This window comes from Argentina silus (genome assembly GCF_951799395.1).
Source record: "Argentina silus genome assembly, chromosome: 6".
NCBI lineage: Eukaryota > Metazoa > Chordata > Actinopteri > Argentiniformes > Argentinidae > Argentina > Argentina silus.
This window is the reverse complement of record NC_139660.1, coordinates 4797516-4805968: the sequence shown is the minus strand read 5'-3', so window position 1 is coordinate 4805968 and position 8453 is coordinate 4797516.

Genomic DNA, 8453 nt, shown 5'->3' with positions numbered 1-8453 from the left:
AAAAATAATCAAATTTAAATTCCTCAGACTGTAACTTTATCAAAGATGCAAAATGTTACATTGTCATCTCACATCTTCACAAGAAAACGTTATGAGTAACTCTCCCATAAAATGTATTTATCATCTAAATAGATATTACAAAAGATGTAATCGATATTAGAATCGGAGGTGTTTGGCTGAAATTACTTTTTATTCTTGTCAGTGTGAAATGAATAGGCCTATTGTTTCATGGTCCTCCTATCTTTTTGAATAACCTTTATACTCATTGTTTTGGGTTTAGGAATTTGAATCAATAAACTTTATTATTTTAGATTTTTGGGGGGAGTACATCGTTTTGTCAGTGCAAACTAGTTGCCTAGAATTGCGTATATGAATTGCGTGTGTATGTATATATACACTCACCGAACACTTTATTAGGAACACTATACTAATACTGGGTAGGGCCTCCCTTTGCTCTCAAAACAGCCTCAATTCCATCGATTCCACAAGATGTTGGAAACATTCTTTTGAGATTCTGGTCCATGATGACACGATTGCATCACGCAATTCCTGCAGATTTTTCCGCCTCACTTTCAAGCTGTGAATCTCCCGTTCTACCACATCCCAAAGGTGTTCTATTGGATTCAGATCCGGTGACTGGGAAGGCCACTGAAGAACACTGAACTCATTGTCATGTTCATGAAACCAGTTTGAGACGACTTTTGCTTTGTGACATGATGCATTATCATGCTGGAAGTAGCAATTAGAAGATGGGTAAATTGTGGCCATGAAGGGATGCACATGGTCAGCAACAATACTCAAATAGGCTGTGGCATTCAAGCGATGATTGATTGGTATTAACAGGCCCACATTGTGCCAAGAAAACATTCCCCACACCATTACACCACCTCCACCATGAGAAGGGCCGCATTTTCCCCCCAAAAAAGTCTGGATTTGAACGTTTGATCAAACAGGGTTAAAATATAGATTGTCCGTTTTTTTCTTCTCTGGTGATGCTCTGCCAGGCCTGTACTGCAGCCATCTTGTTGTTTGTTTTGAGGTCTCTTTGCCTAAAATCTTATTCATCAGGAAATTAAATGCATGTTCACGTCCAGTCAAGAACCTTCTGCTTTTTGGACCTGAAAAACTTCTGAGTTGTCTTACTATATGTTGAAGCGCCATCCAATTAATTTGGAGGCATTTGCTTGTGCTCGAGCAGACAAGATGTTTCTGTATACTTCAGAATACATTCTGCTGCTGCCGTCAGCAGTTAGGTAATTAGTTAAGGCAATAACATCTACTCCACCATGTTTCATAGGTTAGGCGGTACGGTGTTCCTCTTGCAGTCACTCTGGTACATGATAATATTCATCTTATCTGTCCATAAGACCTTTTTACAGACCTCCGCAGGCTTTTTAGGTACTTTTTTTTTAGGTACTTTTTGCCCATCTTTTTTGAGGATAGCTAGTGAGTTGTACCTTGCAGTGAAGCCTCTGTAGTTCAGCTGGTGGCATATTCTGCGGATGGTAGTCTCTGACGCATTCACCTCCTGGAGAGTGTTCCTGATCTGTGGGACAGTTGTTTTGGGGGTTTTCTTATTTACTTTACTTTTTACTTTGCTTTCTTACTTTATGGTGGGCATTCTTCAGCCATCCACTGTTGGCCTACCCTCCCGTTTGTGATTGCTGAGCTCACCAGTGCTTTTTTAAATGATGTTCCAAACTGTTGATTTTGGCAAGCCTAAGGTTTTGGTTATGTTTCTTTCTAGTTATTTTCAGATTTTTCAGCCTAATAATGGCTTCCTTGACTTTCTTCGACTTTGGTCCTCATGTTGACAGGCATCAATAGCAGACTCCAAAGGCAAACGCAAAGCCCAAAGAATCAATACCAGACATTGACAACTCTTTTATGCCTGCAGAAATGATGTGATGGAACACCTGAATAACCAGAAACCCCTGTCAAGACAATTGTCCCATTTTTGGTGCCCTGAAATTGGGGGACTATGTTTACAAAGTGTTGTCATTATAAATGATGAAATCAATATGTTCACAAATACCATCAAATACAAGCAGAGAATCTCTACTTTAACCTCATAGTAATTGTTTGATTTCAAATCCAAACTTTTGGAGTATAGAACCAAAAAAAGAAAAAATGCTTCACTGTCCCATTACTTATGCAAGGCACTGTGTGTGTGTGTGTGTGTGTGTGTGTGTGTGTGTGTGTGTGTGTGTGTGTGTGTGTGTGTGTGTGTGTGTGTGTGTGTATCCACAACATAATAAATCACACATATGCATTATATAAATTCAAATACATTTTTTCTAAAGTAATTTTGACATCTGTGTTGACAAAAAAATCTATAAAAAAAACAACACTTTGATGATAGAGATGATAGTGACTTTGTCTTCTTCCAGCCCATGATTGGCATATCTACCCCAGACAGCATCGATGGGCACCAGGAGGACGTGTGCCAAGAGTCCTCCTCAGTCGAGAGCAGTGGTGAGGAGGAGGAAGACAGGCCACCAGACCCCGGTGGTCTCCTCTACCCCATGACTCAGCCCTCCCTGCTGACCCAGAGGCTACTGAGGCTCCACGCCTGCCGGAGCCACCTGCCCCCCAGCACGCGCCGCAGGAGGGAAATGACCCCCGCCGACCAGAAGGACGCCACGTACTGGGACAAACGCCGCAAGAACAACGAGGCGGCCAAGCGCTCGCGGGAGAAGAGGCGACTCAACGACCTGATGCTGGAGGGCCAGCTGCTGGCCCTGAGTGAGGAGAACACCCAGCTGAGGGCTGAGATGCTCACCCTGCAGTACCACATCAGCCTGGGGAGAGAGACCACCACCGCTGCTGCTGCTGCTGCCCTGCCTTCCCATGGCCCGGCTCCCCTCCACTACCCAACACCCACCCACCTCCTCCAGCAGCCAGGGGTGTGGGGGGGCCGCAGGGGCAACGCCATCACTCTACTGGGGAAGCAGCGGGATCTGGAGGGGAGGTTGGCTGGGACCAGGGTCCACCGCACAGGCCCAGTCAGTGGTAGTCATGGTGGTGTAGTCGGCCTGGATCAACGCAGTCCTCAGAGTAGCGTTGATGCCAGTCATAGCTCTCTGGCTTTTCCTCATTTCTTCTCTCCCCCCCTCCTCTCCCAGAGAAGAGCCTGTGCCACAGATTCGGCTGAGAAAGAGAAAGCTGCTCACCATCAGGTCTCTTCTAGCAATGATCTTCCAAGTGACCAGGAATCCCCTTCTGCCTCTAAGAGAGCCTTCCTGCCCCCCTCTCACCCTCTGTACCCTGTCTCTACCCTCTCCCCCTCCTCACACCCACCCCCAGGTTGGCTACTGCCCGGTCTGAGTCACCCCATGGTACGTAACAACCTGCTGATGCCCTGGGGGAACCCATGCCTCCCCCAGTCAACCTTGTACCCCAGCCTGCCTCTCTACCTGCCCCTGGAGGAGAGAGAGAGAGAGGGGCAGTGTCTGGGCCAAGGTCAGAGCCAAGGTCTGGACATGCACAGGGCCTTCAGAGGCAGATTCAACAACCTGTCTGCTGAGCTGGCGCATCTCAGAAGGTACCTCAGTCCAGACAGATGCTAACAGAGCAGCTCATAGACTACAGAGGTAACATATAAGTCAACGCCAATGAATACAGCATTGTCATTTCATGTAGCAATGTATGATACTGGCACTTGGACTTCAATTTAATAAAAAGCTAAGCCAATAATGAAATATAATTCTGCCTGAATAATTATTATTGCTATATGGACTGTGTGATTTTGAGATTTAGGGTTACACCAATCATTTCTGCAGCGCAAGAGTAATGAGAATAATGAAAATCACAAACGGTATCCTAGAAACAACAGAATGATTTATGATTATGTACTAGTCAAAGACAAGTTATTGATAAGAGAACTGTTTCATTTATTTCAAATGTGCCACATTATTGAATTTAGTTTGGGGGGATTTTTCTGTTTCTTTGTTTTGATCTGAAACATATTGGGAATAAACACGATGCTCTGCTTTGGGACGTGTATTGTTGCTTCTCTTTCAATCACTGATTCACTTTCATGAGTATTCTACCACTGTAAAATAATAGTCTATATTCGGCATTGTATGTTTTTATGTTTTTTGTAAAGCTGAATAAAACTTCATTTACAGAACAATTAGAGTGCCAATTGAATTACTCGGAGATACAATTTTCCTTTGAAATGTATTTTTAACACTTGAATTGGAAAAGCATCTATTGAAACATCATGACATAGGTTAGGTTACCTTTCCTCTTATTCTTAGATAGTCGTCATCTTTCAAGCAACTAAATGGCCAAAAATACATCAATGTCAATCAGTTTATGATTAAATTCAAATCTTAATCCATTTTAATCTAACAGGGCCCTTCTTATTATGAGAGTAGTTCGAAATGAATTTCCAACTAAAGATTTGAGCATCATGACAATTTACCTTATCAAGACCTATGTTATGAAAAAGCTTTCAAATGGAAAAAGCGAGATGAGCAATTGTGTTGGAACAATCATCGATTGGAATTTTACAGTTCAAATGGCGGTTTTTCTGCGGTATGAAGCAACGAAGGCTTTAACTACCGAAACTGGGTGCTGCTTTTTTCGGTGAGTGGTATTCCCCTCTATCCCCACTGCGTGAATTCCCTAAATGCCAACAATTGCAAAGTTTGACACAATGCACTCTGCGCATCACTTGATTTCAAAGTGGACGTTGAAATATTTGCTCATAGTTCTGAAATCACGTAGCTGATTAATCTGTAGGCTATTATCCCCCGTTGTTACAATAGGCTAAACGAAGTAGCCTGTGTCTCGCTGGGCACTGTGCAACTCTCTGTAAGCCTACAATTCAGGGTAAATTTTAAGATGTAGGCCAAGAAGATATGAACAAATTGTTCAAAGTTAAAACCATTCGTTTCTGTTCATATAAAGTGTTTTTATTTTGCATCTCATGTAGAAGAGGGTGGTAGTGGTAGGGGTGTGTGTGTGTGTGTGTGTGTGTGTGTGTGTGTGTGTGTATATATAAATAACATCTGATGGCCATTTGATATGTCCATCTGATAGCCTATTTGCAATTGCAGAAGACATCAATCACAGGCTGGAAATATTAGGCCTTAGCAGCATTTGATGTCGTTGTCAACCGGAAAATAAAAGTAGTTCATTTCCAACCCACATTGTCACAGTTTCTGTATAGTGATGCCTTTAACAGTAACATAAAGGGAACCAGCTCTTTTGTGGGTAATAGTCTATGTGGTCCTGTTCTCTACTGTTTGTGTAATTCAGAGATGTTCCATGTAAACTGGTCTTTGCACGTAAGTCTGTTCTCATACTTGCAAACGGGTCTACATGGAACAGTTTTCCATACATAGCTTCATGTGCAAGAAACTTTCCCAGAAGAAACTTTCCCAGAAGAAACTAACGAGATTATTGAACACACTTCAGCCTACTAATTCTTCATAATGAAAACATGTAAATGTGCATACAAACAGCAAGTAGAATAATAGCAAATTGTATTCTTCTCAAATAATAGGTCATATTCTTTAGAAATCAAAGAGTATGCAGTGCAATGCATTGAAATGACTAATGTGCAGAAGGTAATCATATGGATTGCACCCACTATATACCCTGGTTGGGGGGTGCTGTTTTGAAGTCACTGCCACTTTACAAACTAGTATTAAAGGACCTGTGCGTAAGTCTGTTGGAAATCTGCCACCCCTGGCCACCGAGGCGAAATTCAGTCTGAAATTCCAAACAACAACATCCTGCCTAATAATACTAGTCGGCGATGTGCATGGAACAGCTATGCAACAGACTGGTTAAGTTGTTGGTTTGCTGGTTAAAATGTTAGTACTTCAAGAAAAATCTTTTCGTACAGTATCTACTGTAAGTTATGTCACTGATTCTCAAATGCTGAACATTTGGCAGGATGATTATTTATCAAGAGATTGAAAATGCAATAATGTTACAGGTTTTAAGTTATTGATGGCAGCCTATTTCCGATGTGAAACCGTTCTAAGCCGGCAGCTGCTGAAGTGTGAGAATATACACAAGTGAGACTTTGGTTTCCCATCACCTTCTGCCTATTATGACAATAACGTGTGTGTGTGTGTGTGTGTGTGTGTGTGTGTGTGTGTGTGTGTGTGTGTGTGTGTGTGTGTGTGTGTGAAATTAGCCTCAGTGTCCTCAGACCGCTCATGTCCCAAAGCAACCAACAGAGGGCACTACGCCACAGATCTAGGACATTGTACCCCCCTCCATAGCAGTACTGTAGCCTACGGGGCTGGGCACTGTGCAACTCTCTGTAAGCCTACAATTCAGGGTAAATTTTAAGATGTTAGGCCAAGAAGATATGAACAAATTGTTCAAAGTTAAAACCATTAGTTTCTGTTCATATAAAGTGTTTTTATTTTGCATCTCATATAGAAGAGGGTGGTAGTGGTAGGTGTGTGTGTGTGTGTGTGTGTGTGTGTGTGTGTGTGTGTGTGTGTGTGTGTGTGTGTGTGTGTGTGTGTGTGTGTGTGTGTGTGTGTGTGTGTGAGTTCACGCACATGAGTGGCGATGTACCATCAGGTTGGAGTGTGCCTTGCAAACGTAGGCATGGCAATTGTGTCATGTATGGCTGGTTTTTATGTCTCTAGGGGCTGGGAGCTGCACACTCCTCACATCATCGTCCACATGAGACGATGCATACCGTGTTGGCCTCTCACTCCGGCTCCTCTGTCCAGGGAGGATGAATACCAGAGCAAGTTGCCATTCCTGGACTGGAATGTCACCTCAGGGGCCTCTTCCTCAGGGGCCTCTTCCTCGTCCGTTGACTGTTGGTCAGTCTCATAATAGCCCGGATCGGAATCTGGATCGATGTTGTTGTTCTTCCATTTCCGAGACATCCTCCTCTATCTCTGGTTCAATTTCAACCTCCTCTGCATCATCATTTGGTTCAAAAACACTCTGACAGACAGTTGCCTACTCAGTTGCCTACTCATTGTGTGCACAGAGTAAAATGAGAACAAGGCACAAAGAAAGCTTTATATATGGGATCTGTGAGAAGATATGATACATTGTTTAGTCTGGAAGGTGTGGTTCATGTGGGGGGATGGGCACATAAGCACATAACTATCACCAAATTGTTTTGTCTGGTGTGGGGGGTGAGGGGGTTGTGGTTGTGGATGTGTGGATGAGTGGGTGGGTGTATGGGGATGTTTTCAATCTGCTGGATGAACATAATATAGTCTTACCCATTAATTTCCTATGGCGGTCATTTTAGACCCAGATCCCCACAGGTGTGACAAAGTTGACTAAACCACTCAAAATTCAATCAGCAATTTTATACGTTCAAATGGCTAGTGTGGAGGAAAACATAAGGTCTTGAGGCAATCAGATGAAAAACACAATATTTATATTTAGGAAAAGTTGTAAATCGGTCAGATTTGACCTGAACACAAGAGGAAGGCTCGACTCTACAGTAGGCTGCCTGCCACCACCTGACGTGGTGAGAGTGTGGAACTGAAAGAGGGTATTCAACCTTTTCCCCTAGTCAGTGTTGTAGTCTCACAATCTCAAATGTAGTCTCACAATCTCAAATGTAGTCTCAATTGTGCGACTACATTTTAAATATATTTGCAAAAAAATGGTATTCCTTCTTAAACAGTAAAAGTTATTATGACATTAAGTTGTGTAAAGTAAAATCTTTGGGACCCTTTTTTGCTCACATGAGCCCCTAGTGGGCATTTCTTTAGAGGTGCAACTACAAAATCTATTTTATTTCACATAATGTATGAATTAATAATCTCCAGTTATTTTATGTACACTTTAGACATTTGGATTCAGTTCTGGGGGTTATGTTTTCTTCCCCACTTTATTGATCAGATTTTGTATGCATTTGGACACATACAGTGCCTTCAGTAATTAATTAAAAATGAAAAGCTGGATTATCTTGAGTTCATATTCACCCCCTTTGCTGTGACACTCCTAAAATTAGCTCAAATGCAAAACTGTCACTCAATAAGTGGAAATGAGTCCATTTGAGTGCAAGGACAGTTTCAGAATGAATATCTTTGTTTTTATAGGGTCTCTGATTTGCATAGGATCAGTTACACACTGTGTGGATCATGTTGTCATTACAAACTGAGCAAATGGAGAGGAACAAAACTGCTGAGGAATGCTACCCTGAGGCCTGGGGAGACTTCATCAATCTACACAGTTGAATGGCTGAGAGGAAACAGCACAGTCAATGGGACAACATCATCCCAGTGACTCTACTGGCCAAAGAGAATCCCTTAATGGAAAATCTATTTCACATCTATAATTGTGTTTGCAACAATGAATTTCAGCTTTTCATTTTTAATTAATTAGTTAACATTTCTAAAAAATAATTTTCACTTTAACATTATGGGATATTTTGTGTAGATCAGTGACACAAAACATAAACGAAAAACACAAACAGACAAAAGTCCAGTGGGTGAATACTT